This window comes from Patagioenas fasciata, chromosome 8, assembly GCF_037038585.1.
Source record: "Patagioenas fasciata isolate bPatFas1 chromosome 8, bPatFas1.hap1, whole genome shotgun sequence".
NCBI classification, from domain to species: domain Eukaryota; kingdom Metazoa; phylum Chordata; class Aves; order Columbiformes; family Columbidae; genus Patagioenas; species Patagioenas fasciata.
In genome coordinates, this window is record NC_092527.1 from 42,487,593 (window position 1) to 42,500,483 (window position 12,891).

At 47.8% G+C, this 12,891-nt stretch overlaps 1 protein-coding gene across 22 annotated transcripts in view; it reads left to right on the plus strand.

The window, feature by feature from the left end:
• Positions 1–1,284: 1,284 nt before the first annotated feature.
• The window catches only part of JAKMIP3 (Janus kinase and microtubule interacting protein 3), a 62,890-nt gene continuing 51,283 nt past the window's right edge, over positions 1,285–12,891 (plus strand). For 20 of the 22 annotated variants that reach the window (XR_011740367.1, XM_071812257.1, XM_071812263.1 and 17 more), the window contains exons 1-2: positions 1,286–1,388; positions 1,888–1,993. The gene's annotated coding sequence lies outside the window, so the exon portion shown is untranslated. Of the gene's footprint in view, positions 1,389–1,887; positions 1,994–12,891 lie in introns of all 22 variants that reach the window. The other 2 variants (XM_071812262.1, XM_071812273.1) reach the window with 1 other exon arrangement.

Consider the following 12,891-nt stretch of genomic DNA (forward strand, 5'->3'; position numbering starts at 1 on the left):
GGAAGGGGTCCGTGTCTGGGAATAACGTCACCGTTTCACGTCACGCAGCACAGGATGGATGGACAGAAAATAAGAAATAAATTGACTCTGTGGCTTTGATAACAAAAAAATACAAAGTGATTCTGTTCTTGCAGCTTCCTATCCCTACAGGTTTCGTCATACTTTTCTCTTTCTAGGTGTTTCTATGAAGCCAATAGAAACTTGTTCTAATGATTTTCTCAAAGTGCCACTTCATGTACGTTTGTCAAACGATAATTAAACTGCAGAGCAGGGCCATGAGAAACACAGCAGTGGGCAACCACAAACATAGACACATCTTTCTAGGAATTTAGCTAGAAATCACACAAATTTCTTGGCTTTGCATTCAAGTGCTGCACAGAGTTGAGGGCCTTGGGCTGGGGAAAACTAGGTTTTTAAATGGAAAGTTCCAGATATGTAGGCATTCCCGTTCTTTAAGGGGAAACAACCTCACACCCTCCCTCCCTTCTGAAAGCTGAGAATATACTTGAGAGGAGGTTTCTGCTCTGCAGCCCGTGCTCAGCTCGCTCTCCACGCCCGCCAGCAGCTCCCTGGCATTCACTGGAATGGGTCCCAGCCTTCCCTGGCAGGAAGAAATAAATAGATAGGCTGTATATCCTCTTTACTTCTAGATAATTTTGCAGTATGGGGCTAGTATAAGTGAGGTTTTTAACAAAATGCATTTTATCTGGATTTGCTATTCGGTTCTGATGTAAAGGAGAATTTGCAGTGTGGTGAGTTTGAATATTGAAGATGAATAATTCTTCAGTGATGAAAAGCAGCGGGAGGCTGCAAGCTGGGCGTTAAAGATGAGCTTTTCATCTCAAATCATACCTTACAAGAGTTTGCAAAGAAACCTGCCTTTTTCCACCATTTCCACATAGTGTCAGAGTAGGGGTTGCATTATTTGGTGGAGTCACCATCCCTGGAGGGGTTTAAGAGGCACATAGACGAGGTTCTTAGGGACATGGTTTAGTGCCAGAATTAGGTTATGGTTGCACTTGATGATCCTGAGAGTCTCTTCCAACCAAAATGATTCTCTGATTCTCTGATTCGGTAATGACATTGCTGTCAGAGATAAGCTCCAGTCCCCGGCCCTGCGCTTATGTAAGGATTTCCAGATGACTCGGCTCTGTCTCCTTTGCTAGGAGTAAGTGCAAAGGCTGCTGGCTGGTTTTAAATCCCAATAGCCTTTCAATTTTCTCTGCCCCTTTCAGTAATTTAGCCCCTGCTTCAGGAGGAGTTCCCTTCAGATTCAGTCTGTGCTGGATGCAAATCTCTGGCTTAATAATTAAGCTGAAAATGCAAGTCCCAGCAGCATCCCGGTGCCGGGGAGGTGAGCGGCTCTGACTTGGCTGCTGTTCCGAGGGGTGAGCGGCTCAGACTCGGGCGCTGCTGGAGGGAGGCCGTGGGTCTGACTCGGGCGCTGCTGGAGGGAGGCCGTGGGTCGCTGGAGGGAGGGCCGTCCGTGGGTGCTGACGCGCTGCGGAGCTGCAGCTGCAGCGAACCGCAATGGCTGCGGGGCGGCCGCGGAGCCGCGCTCTGAGCTCACCCTCCCCCGAGCAGCATCACAGCCGCCGCCTGCACCGGCACCTGCTCTGAACCGCGGCTCCAGCCTCTCCCTGCTCAGCCTGCTCTGGTTCTTCACTGGGGGTGTGTACATGGTGAGCTGATTTTACTGTACGCTTGTTTTTTTCCTTCTCTGTCCTCTAAATGCTTCCCTGGACTGACTGATGAATCATTTCTCATCCGATTCCACTATTCAGAGGACAGAGATGGAAAATATAATCTTGTGCAGCAGGGATGGATTAAATTTTTTTAGCCTTTTGCAGCATGAATCGTAAACATCCTTTTAAATCTGTCTGCTAGGAACAGCCTACAGGTTTTAAAATGAAGTGCACTGCGTACAAGGAACGATGCTGTCCTCAGGTAGAGCAGACGAGCAGTGTGCATCATGATGGAGCGTGCCTGTGAGGTTAGTTCTATATGTGTTCATGCCTGTACCAATATGTACATAATGTGTGCTATATATATCTCTGTATGTTCCGCATGAATCATCTGCCTGAAGGCTTTGTATGATCCATTTCCAAAGGTCCTGGTTTGCATTCGGTGTTTGGGATCTCCCCGGTGCCTCTGCAGGAGCTCTGAGCCCGCTCTGCTCTGCGGCAGCCGGGCCCCCGCTCCGGCGCTGCCTCCATCGTCTACGTGGGCTGCACCTTCCTGCTCCATTTACTCCTCAGCATGTTCAGCCAGTCCCCGTCATATGTGACTGAGCTGAAATATCAGGGTCTGTAATCGCTGATAAATGCCCTGTGCAGCCAGGAATATGGCGTTTCAGGGCAATACACGTTATGATGCATTTCTGTAACAAAGTAATCTGGTTTCTCTGCTCACTAATTGATTTGGACATTTTCTATTTTCTAACTCCAATGCATATACCACGTATCCTGAGAGCTGCTTCCTATTCCGTTCTGTTTAACCTGTTAAACTGAAGAATGCAAGTTCATGTTTTCCCAGCTGCTTGCTCCCTTGCTGCTTTTAAGAGTCATTTATCTCATCAAGACTTCTTTTCCTTGCAGTTAATGCGGCTGCACCCCTACTGACACTGTTTAAAAATCAGGAATTAGAAAACAAACACACTGGAGTCAGGCTGGCTCTGTCTGTTATTCCTCACATCGTGACACTTCCAGAGCAATGTGTATAGTATAAACCAACCCTTCCCTGCAGGACCCGTTCGCTGCTGGCAGCTCCCAGCTGCCGTACAGCGCCCTGAACCTGCCACCTGCCCTGCACCTTCGCTCTTCTCTCTGTGCCAAAGTGCATGGTAGGTGCTCAAAGTGTGCTCAGAAATGGAAACCTTGGTGTGGGGCTGTTGTAATACCTTAGTTTTGCAGTGGACTTTCTGTTTTGTATTGGCCGTTGTCAGCTCCCCAGTGGTGACTGCTTGTTCTTCACCTGGCTGTATCAGGCCAGTAGGAAGTTTAGTTGTGTAGTGGTGAATTAGAAGGCAAATGGCACTGGAATGAGGAAACACGAGCGCCTCGGCCAGAGGAAGCTGCATGTGTCACCAGGGCCCTGATGGAAAAAACGACACCCCATTTTAAGGTGTCTTTGAAGAATGTGAATAAGGCCCATTGGTTGTCTTCAAAAACTGGAGTCCTGAACATACTTGTGGACCTGTGTGCCTGTAGATCTCTCTCTGTTACATGCTCTGGGAGTGACAGCTGTCAACACCTCCTACTTGGGGAAGTTTCAGGAAGTTTCCCAGCGCACTGTCAATTTCAATGAAGTATAATACTTTGCTTCACTCCCCCCCAAATGCATGCCTGGAATATTACCTCTTATTGAAGATAGCTCAACTTCAAAATGGTGCTAGCAAATGAATGTTTACAAGTGAAGGCCTTTAATGACCTTTTTTAACACTTTTCTTTAAAACACGTCTTGTAAGTTTATGATCTTCTCCAGTGCATCTTTCCATGGATAATCAGCAGCAGAGCTTCAGCTTCATAGGGTTCTAAAAACTTAAACAGACAAGTGCCGGGGATGTAGGGTTTGGACACAAAGCTATTCTGTCCAAGTACTCTGGTTGTGAGACGCTAACATCCCTGAGTGATTGTACAAAATTAGCAAATTGGCAAATTTTAGCTGATACTTCAGACTTCCTAAATCACTCCCGTAATCCTCTCTTTATCTGACCCCAGCTGGCCAGTGGCGTTTGTCTGCATGGGAAGGGAAAGGGGAGCGAGTTTGTCCCCAGAGCATCAAGTGCTGGCTCTCATTGGTGGCAAAATAGTAATACTAAGCAATTTGTGCCAGTTGTCCAACCTAGAAAGGCCATTCCCTGATTTTTCTTTGGCACTTGTAGCCAAGTGCTCTGCAGTCAAATAGACCTAAAACCGAAAAGGTCTCAGGAATTTAATATAGTTCTGTAGGAATTATTCTAATGGAGAATGACATCCATGTAGATTTTTTAAAACTCTTCAGTTCTGTGCAAATCCACAAGCCATCATTTCCAGGAACACGTGGTTAGGGATTTGTTATTCACCGATGATGCGGAATCAAGATGCAGGTTCAATAAATTCCATCTGTGCAGCTTCTTACATCCCCATCCCGAGCCTCCCGTTGTGCTCTGGGAAAGCAGAGCAGCGGCTGAAGAGAAGCAGCTTGGGAAGGCTGGGGACCATGTCTGGAGGACAAATCTGGCTCCTCACGCAGGGGCGCAGCGGCAGGGTGGGGAGCGCTGTCTGCCTTTGAGCCCAATGAATGTCCTGATGTGCTGCTGCTTTGAGTTATTCCACCGGGGCCACAGTCATTTCACCTTGACAAGGTCACATGCAAACGGAGACCCTATTTTTCATGAAGCTTGAGTGACAAGAAGAGTCAGTTTAAGGTGCAGAATGTGTATTTTTCTATCATTTTAGTGACTCTCTCTGGGTTCTGGCGCCGGAGCTTTCCCAGCCCAGCTGGGATGGGGTGTCCCAGCACTAACAGGAACCCGCACCTGCTCTGGAAAGCTGCTGCCCAAACCATGCTGGGTGCTATTTCAACCCCTCGACAATCATCAGAGATGGAACCAATTCAATTTGGGTCTTTAATACCAGAAAGACTTCTCGTGTTTTCGCTGACTGCTCTGTTCTGTCCCGCCCGACCCTGAGAGGTGTGTCCCCTGGCACCCAGTGCAGGTGAAGGGCAGCGCTCATGAGCTCCAGATGGCACAGAGGGTATTTTACTGGGCTGTAAATCTGTATTAATGGTGCTGAATTGAAATAGGAATTGCACTCCAAGGGCCTGATTCTGATGCCACTGAGTCAATGTCAGAAACCTTACTGAATTCAGGGACTCGGGATATGCCCAGAGGGAGAACTTTGCTAAATATCCGAAGAGCCTGCGGATTTACTGCTTTACCCTCTAGTAGGGCTCATACTCATATTCCCACGGCCTTTCAGAAAAGTTCTTGCTAGGTTTTGTGTTTGAACTAATTCTATCTTAAAATAATGATTAGATTCATTTGATATTGGATTGCTGCCTCCGTAACAAATGAATTCTAGCCATGGTGTCTAGGAAGAACGTGTCTGGTTTGGAGGAGGACAGTGCTTTTAGAGCAGATCTCTTGACGAAAGCTGTTTGCGCTTGGGTTTGCATCATGCTATGGTCTCAGCATCCACAACCCGGATTCCTTTTGGATAAAAGTAACCCAGGTGTTTTCCAACCGGTAACCAGTGCTCACACTGCAGCGTAACACCAGAGTTTGAAGTTCCATCAAAATGTTCCCTAATGCTGGCTTTTTACAGATACCAGGTTCATTCTTGAATGTTCTATTTTCTTACTCTATCTGTAAAGAAATACTGGGAAAATAAGTTAATGAGAAACCTGAAGGGAAGCTATCAATCTAAACCACGCAAAACACGGATTTTTCTTTACATCAAAGACAAAGTTTCGTATTTTCACAGAAGCAGGAAAAAAAAATCCCTAAAAATAGTTGATATGGTCATGTTTATATGTTGAAGTGACAATAATTTATAGCCAGGGCCTTTGTTGCTTTGGAGAGTTGCAGAGATTTGTGCACCGCATGTGATCTCAGAGTTTTGCTGTGGTTCAAGCACTGAGTGTCTGGCCCATCCTGGTAAATATCCGTAGCTTTTACGGGACGCTTGTCGGCATTTTTATATTTACATGTTGCTTTTGTTGTTAGCAAAATGAAATGATTAATTGCGACTCGTTATTTCATTATTGTCTAATATCATGATTAATTCTTGCGTGCTGGGTGAGGCCAGATCATCTTGACAGTGTTCCTTGGGAAATGCTGGATGGGGAGGCAGGTTATGCATACGTATATATGGATATATATACATGTAGCTGACAGTAAATGCTGCGTGAGGGAGGGTCGGGTCAGGTCTTGCTGCGGTGATGTGTGGTGGCCACCGAAGTTTCGGGATCTCCAGTTTGCATTCAAAGCAACGTCAGAGGCAGCAAGAAATTAGTAAAGAGAAAACGCAAAGGGTCTTACAGGGAAATTTGTTAGCTTGAGCTGTAGTAATAATAAGTAAATGGAAAATACACTGACTTACTAATCCATTTTAGCTCAAACAATGCTTGCAGCTGTTAAAAGCCTTTTCTCTCCAACCAAAGCAGTTTTGGGATTTCTAGTGTTTTGAATGGCCACTTACAAGTTTCCTTTGCGGGTGGACAAGCACTTCTTACTGCATAAGTTCTGTATTTGAGCAGCTGTCCTTGCAGGAAGCAGGACGGATTTTGTTTGTGTGACAACGGCCCCAGCTCTGCTGTTCAGACGCCCCTTGGGCGCGGAGGTGCCTGCAGGGTCCAGGAGGGCCAGGGCAGCCTTGTCGCGCTGCGGTGAATTGGTGATTATTGCTGTTGCTCGGATAAGGGTTCACTGTACAGTCTGACAGCTTCACCTCTTACTTGTGCCTCCTTTTTCCCCTGTTTCCTGGGTTTGGCCGCGGTGGCTGCGAAGGGTGCAGGGGGAGGCGGGTGCGCCTGTCACCCCAAACACGGCTGTGCCGCCTCTGTCCCCGCACCTCCCGCCTTGTTTGTGTCCTGCTCCATAGCACACACTGCAAACTCATTGCACGTTCATTGTTGAGCGGCTCAGATAACCCTGGATCAGGCATTGATAAATAGTTCACTTCCAGAAGGGCGGTCAAGGCTGATTTTATCTCCTGGGGTGACAACATTCAGCAACACAGTTAAGAGAAAAATCAAAGCAACCTTTTGAAATGAAGGGAGGTGTTTCAGTTTAGTTCTCTCTACTTTCCCCAAGCTTTCCTGACGACGTGCCTAGTTCCTGGGTTTGCACATGCCGAAATTCCAGTTGCACATACTGCTGATGCCACTTCATGCGATTTACAGGGACAAAACATTGCTGCCAAAGCTTTGAACTTTGCTGGTTTGCAAGTTTGTAGTGGAAGGGAAATCTCATTATGTTCAGCTGCCCTGAGGACGCGCTGGAGCTCAGCAGGAGTGGGGTCCTGGTGATTTGCTCCAGGTGCCCCTCGTTACACTGTCAATTAGCCCAGCAGGGCTGACCTGCTTCGGGGCACAGCCCGCAGGAGCTGTGTTGGGTGTCTCTTCAGAAATACAGGCAGTTCGGTTGATTGTTTGGTGTTTTTTTGGGTGGGGTGATTGTTTTTTTGCTTTCCTCTCTTACTAAAATATCTGCATGTTGCTTAAGACCAGCTTATGGCTTTGGCCTGATTAAGATTTTTTTATAAGCACAAGTTAAGCAAGAACAAAGCGGAGAAGGAAGCAACCCAGCAAACGGGAGTTAGCAGAGGTTTGAAGATGGAGAAGAGCAGGGCGGCTGGTTTGCTCCTGGAGCTGCGCTGCAGGAACTGGGCAGCGGGTAAGGGCGGCCGGGCCGGGCCAGATGGGCACAGCAGCACAGGCGCCCGGGCTGGGTGTCCAGGGTGCCCAGCTCCTGCCAGACTGGGGGCAGGAAACAGAACTATGTTCCTTTTCACTCTGACTTTGGTGGCGGTGGCATTTTTTTGTTTATTTGTTGATGGTTTTAGAGTGTTTTGGTTGGGTTTTTAAAATGATTCTGTTTGTTCAAAGGGCAAATCCACAGTACGGAGTGTGTGAAATGGCAGTAGATGGCCAGAATGGCTTTGGTGTGGGCAGCGATGGCACGTCCAAGCCCACGGGAGATGCTGTGTGAACCCCTCAGAGCACCCGCGGGCGGCTGGGACGGGCGCTGCTGCTGGGTCGTGTGCCATGCTATAAATGTCTTGTAAAAATTGGGAAAAAGCTCTTAGCATGAAACTTTTTCCCTCGTTTACTTGTAAAATACACACCACTTATGGGAGAAATACAATGGGAGAAATATTTTTTCCTGTGGAAAGTGAGGCTGCGGTGGAGGAAAAGTCTGAAATGGCTCCCAACAAGCAAGGCACGTATTAATTGGCATTGGTCTGTTTATTGGTGTTGGCAGGGGGTTGGGCATCAGTAAAGGGTCCGGTTTCGTTGTCCACCTCAGCATAGTAGCTGTGTTCTGTGCCCTGATGCCATCAGAGATGTTCGGATGTGTTTTACTGTAAGAGCAGTAACAGTTATACGGGGTGGGGAAAGTTGCTGATTAACTCAGCTTCATGAATAAATGTGTGAAACTAAAGAAAAATAGGTGCTTCTGCTAAAAATATCATTACTGTCGTTTAAAAATAAGTCACGCAACAACTGCATTTGACACTGAATAATAGTATACAGGCACGAATGTTGTTTCTTCTGCTTGTATTTCTGTGTCAATCAGCAAGCGGTGGTATCAAGTAGCGTTAGTCAGCTCGGGAGCAGATGCACCTCCTGGGAAGGAATGTCTGCGTGGAAATACATGTACACGTACAGCTGCAAATCCCGAGTGAAAGATAGGGAACAGCAGATGCCTCTTTGGGACCGAGTTTGAAGATCTTACTGTCTACCAGCACTCAGTGAAAGCAGGTAGTTTGGTTACTAATAAAAGCTCTCCTGGAAATGGTGAAAGACATGACTGCTGCCTCCAGGCAGCCCTCAGGCTGAACGCGCATCCTTCCCTTTGAGCATCCATTAGCTCTCTATGGCTTCTTTACATACCGCGGTTTCTAGGGGTGTACGTGGTAACTCCGGGTGTGCTTGAAGAGCACTGGAAGCTCTTCTGGCTGTTTATCAAGGTGTGAATCCCGTGTTGGGGTTGCTGTGTCTGTGCCCACCGCTCCAGGCACGTCGTGTCACGTGTGGATGTGACAGTGTAGTGGTGGGACAGGTGTTTTCAGTGGCACTTGCTGGAATAACTTGGGATACGTAAGCACAGAAGTTTATAGCTATCTAAGCTGTCTATAAAGAGTATAAACCCTTTAGGATAAGGGAAGTCAAACTGTACAAAAGAAAAACTGATTTTCTCTGATTTTGACCCTCCTGGACCCCTCCCTGTGTAACCTCACCTGGGTGTTCCTGCTCGGGGCGGGGATTGCACTGGATGAGCTTTGAGGTCCCTTCCAACCCTGATATTCTGGGATTCTGTGATTGACTTGACACAAATTCACACTGCTTGGAAAAGATTTTAAAGTAGAGCTTTTAAACTATTCTAAAAAAAAAAATAAAACTAAGCAATTATAAAAAAAATCCTCAAATATTTTAGCTTCCTTTTTGAAATCATCACATTTTTATCTTAATATTTTGACTAAAATGACTGAGAAATAAATCCATCATGAAAACTCTTCAGTCAGCAAAGTTCATCACGGTAGCTGTGTGTTTCAGATGTTGCCTTTTGCCTATGGCCCTTTGAGATCTGACTGTAAATACCATTTACTGATCTGTTAGAGAGAGAGGAAAAGAAGGAGCGAGTGCCCGTGCTCCGGAGCGCAGCGAGCAGGGCGGGCATCCCGGCTCCATGGCGACGGAGCTGCTCCCGGCCCCAGCTGCTGCTGCTCGGGTTAGAGCCGCTGCGTGGTTCGTCCCGACCGAGCACGGAGCTGTTTTCGAAGCCTCGCGAACAGCGTCATCGCCACACCCGGTTAGCACGGGCGGTGATGTCCCCGCGCGGGCCGTGTCCCCCCGGGCTGCGGCTCCAAACGGTTCTGCTGGGGAGGAAACAGCCCCGCAGGACGGGACCTGCTCGCGTCTGGGGCCCTGAAGCATGAGCTGGGGAGGGAATAGAAACTCTCGCCTGGCAATAAGGCACAAACACTTGTGTCTGCAGGAGCCCGTGAGAAAAATTGTTTTCCATGGTTACAGCTGTGAGCTAAAGAAATTGTCAAACTGTAGGTCAAACCAAAATGTTTTTATTTTCCTTAACCTGCAGTATGAAGAAAAGCAGGAAGGGCAGGAGGGTGAGACAAAGCAAGCTTGGATCATAGAGCATGTCTATTTAGCTCAAAAGAGGATATTTTATTTGCATCTTAAGGATATCGTAACACAAACAGAGCAGTGGAGATCAGGAGCCAGGCTGCACGCAGAATCTCTGAGGAAGAAATGGAGATGTTAGGGCCTTTTTTCCCATCTTCGTCCCTCCCTCCCAGAGACGTTGCCATAGTTAATGTGTAATTAGGGTGAATCCGGTGGGGTCTGTCCCTGGGAGGGCTGGGCGGTGGTTCCCGTGGCTCTGAGGGGTGCTGGTGCATTGAGCGCTGTGGGCAGCACCTCCTGCAGGAGGAGCAGGCTGCCCGAGAGCTCCTGCCGCTTCCTCGGGGGGCTGAGTCTTGCTGTTTTAAGCTGGGATTCTATAGCACTCCATGCTGATATTGATTTTTTTATTATTATTTTTTATTGAAGCGTTCACCTCATGGTCTCCAGCATGCCATGAGAGTTTTATTCTGTTCTCTTCCTCATTCACTGCTTGAATTCATTCTAAAATTCCCAGCTGCACCTTTTATTTCTCATTTAATACCAGTGCCTGCACCGGCTCTGGGCCGGTGTTTCTGTATCTATGCAGTTGTTTGGCCATACAGCTGGTGACAGAACCAGCAGCTCCTCAGTGCTGCAGTGTCACGTTCCCGGGGACAGCGGGTGACACTGCTCCCAGTACGGACCAGTCAGCACCAGCAGGCTCCTCCTGTTCATCCCATCGCTGCGCTGGCTCCTGGTGTTCCCCGTCGTGCTGTGCTGAGTGCACAGATGCTTCTCACCTGCATCAGATTCTGAGTTCACCATGCCCTGAACGTGGACTCGCTTTTATGGGTTCTTTTTCACTGCGCTGTATTTATAATAACGGAAGAGCATTACAAACAATAAAACTCCCAGCTTCATCCCTAGATCAATATTGTACTGCTAGCACGAAGTCACTATTAGTCTCCTTTCTTTGACTAATTTAATTCCAACTTGAATGTGGATGAATGTAGCAGTTTCACCTAGCTGAAGTTCATATTAATGCATGTACTTGCTTCTCGGAATCGTGAAGTTAAAAGCAATTTAAAAATCCTGCGTAACAGGGGCTCTAAAATTTCATAGTAATGGACGTGCCAGCACTGAACTTCAATTTGTGTGAATGTAATTAATGCTTTCCAGAGAAAAGCCACCATTTTCCATTGAGATCAGGCACCATCCTTCTAGCAGCTGGATATCAAGATTGTTAATGGTTGGATCTTACAGTTCTTCTCCAACCCAAACTGCTGTATGGTTGTATGGCTTCCTGCTGCCCCTCATCCCCCTGCTGGCCCGTGGCCCTGGTGTGTCACCTGTGACGCTGCTGGCGGTGGGGCAGGGGACAAAGTGCCAGCTCTGGAGGCGCTCCGGGCAGGGCCCAGGGCAGCAGCAGCAGGTTTGGGATCCAGGGCTCTCAGGGGCTTGTGGGGTTTCCTTCGTGCTGCTTTTCACCCCACATCCCCCTCCATGGGCTCTCCCATGCGATGGATGGGGTCAAGGCTCTTTCTTAGAAGAAATATTTGAAGTTCCCACTGGTAAAATGTGCCAAACTATAGCCGATGACCTTTATTATTCTGATGACTTAAGCAGATTAATGGGTGCAGAGAGATCTAAAACTCGCATGCTCATGTTTTCTGCACCGATTTTTGGCTGCTGCTGGAGCACCCTGCGCCTCAAAAGCCTGGTGGTCGGGCGTTTGTAACCCAGGGACTTGAATAAACCCATTGAGATGTGCAGGGTGTTGAGGAAGTTTCCTTTCCCCAGGTTCCCCGATGGAGACTCAGGTACAGGTTCCAGAAACGGTTCTTAAGGGAACAATTGATTTGCAAGGTACAGCGTAGAGCAGCTCGAGCCGATGCCTCCTGAAGGACCTCAAACAGATAACTCCAGGCAATTACACCCTAAGCTCCCCACCCCTCACACATCAATTGCGACCAATTGTAAAATTAGAGCCTGGAGTCTCCCACTTCTTCATTGGATTCCTTCGTTTTCACCAGGTGGTGGTTTCTTATCTCTACCAGTAGCTGTTTGTCATTCACAGACCAAATGTCAGTCGAAGTCCTGACCTTCCCTTGTTATTTCGCACCTGTAGTTGGGGAGAAAAAGCAGTTCTTGGCAATAACCGAAAATCCTTCTGTTTTGCTGCCTTTGAGATGCTCTGCTCCCTTTGATTATCTCCAGGGACCAGCTCCCCTTATCTTCTGAGGCCTTTCTTGCTTAACGAGGCGGAAAGTTCAGAAGTTCAGAGCTCGCAGCCTGCGCAGACTCACGCTAAGCAAATTCTGTACAAGCCCTTTCTAAACAAGTTCTGTAAGAAGCAGGATACCAAATAATTCAATAAGGAAGGCAGCCTGTTCCCAACACAGGGTGCGATTTGGATTCAGTTGTGCCAGCAGTGGAAGGAAAACAAGAACATCCTTGCATGTAAATGACATCTATCTTCTAATTAAAAAATTGAAGGGAAAGACTTTAATTAGACTACATTTGATCATTTGTCAGGGGCTGAATTCTCAAGCGCTTCTTGGTTAGATGCTTCTGGATGCAGACTTTCAGCTGTCATTCTCCATAGTAACGGGCTGATGGTTGAGCCGAGCAATTGCGCCTGTCCCCGTGTTCAGTTCCGAGGGCCAGGGCTCCCAGGGTCACGGTGCGAGCGGGGCTGGGGCTGCGGGGACGTCCCCATCACCTCGCTGAGCATCGCCCGTAAACCCCTGCTGCGCCAGGGCTGAACGGGATGGACCTGGAGCCTTCGCTTTCTCTCTTGCGCTTGCTTTTGTGAATTATTAGCAAGTAGAGTTTATAGTGGCAGCGACAACATCTTTCTTGTCTCTGTTTTAAAGTGAGATAGTAAGAAAATAATTGGAAAATAACCCCGAGGAAGCAAAAATTCAGTCCTCTAATATCTGGTGTAATGGGGCACTGGGACATCTTGGACAAGGAAAATAATCTTGCTGGATCAATACAGTGGCCCTGGGAGCACCCCAGATCCTGCTGGAGCTGCTGTGGGTTCCCAAGGCTTGGGGG